At 34.1% G+C, this 897-nt stretch overlaps 1 protein-coding gene across 1 annotated transcript in view; it reads left to right on the top strand.

The window, feature by feature from the left end:
• The window catches only part of LOC119588093 (conserved oligomeric Golgi complex subunit 8-like), a gene marked incomplete in the record, with an annotated part of 12,586 nt that overhangs the window by 2,184 nt on the left and 9,505 nt on the right, over window positions 1-897 (top strand).

Raw genomic sequence — 897 nt, 5'->3', positions numbered from 1 at the left:
GTCTCCACATGGCTTTCACCTCAATACACTTCCGTTGTTTAACTGGAATCTGTTTTCTTCTGCAGATTGAAGGGGGGGAGGGGGAATACACAGGGGAATGAAGGGAAAATTTTGAAAAAATGTGAAATCTGAATGAGAGTCGGAATTAAATAAGCAGATTAGAGTGTAAGAATAAAGAACCCGAGCCAAATGTTGTAAACTCTCCAGCAGTCAGATATGATGATTATTCCACATCACACATAGTCTTTGATAATTTCAGTCATTGTGTCCAAGTCCCTTTTTTCAACAGAAAAAAAAAAAAAGGTATTTCATTGCTTGGCAGAAACTGCCTATCTGCCCCTCTGTCTCTCGTCCTACTTTATATCTTCTTTTTTTCAAATTTATTTTTATTGGTTGCAACTATTTTTTTCCAGGCCCCCAATTGATTCACTGTTTTTCATACAAGCACTTCTCTAGAGAAAATAGACCAGTCATTTATAGCAGTGTCACTTAATTTTACCTCATTTCTGATTTGTTCATAAGAAAATCCTTTTCATGAAAGTAGATTACAAAGTTGTTAGCTAATTTCCATGTTCAATTTAGATTTATTGAACCACATTCCTTTAAAACCTGTTTGCACAAAAGATTTGTCGCACAAGAAGTCTACCCTGCACTTTAAGGGCACATAAGTAATATTAATTTTTCTTTTTTCAATATTTCCAACAACTTTCAATTAAAAAAAAAATCGCAAGGGACACAATGTCATTTTCACTTGTTAGCACCAAAATCACTAGGGTCAAAATGACAAGTGTCTTCTCAAAAAGGGCGGTCAAGTCAGTAGCAATACATATGTGCCATTAATGTGCATCGTTACAACAGATTATTTAAGATATCATAAATTATTGTTTATATGAAATC

The sequence above is a fragment of the Penaeus monodon genome, chromosome 23 (genome assembly GCF_015228065.2).
Source record: "Penaeus monodon isolate SGIC_2016 chromosome 23, NSTDA_Pmon_1, whole genome shotgun sequence".
Taxonomy (NCBI): Eukaryota; Metazoa; Arthropoda; class Malacostraca; order Decapoda; family Penaeidae; genus Penaeus; species Penaeus monodon.
This window is presented reverse-complemented; position numbering and strand designations above follow the sequence as displayed.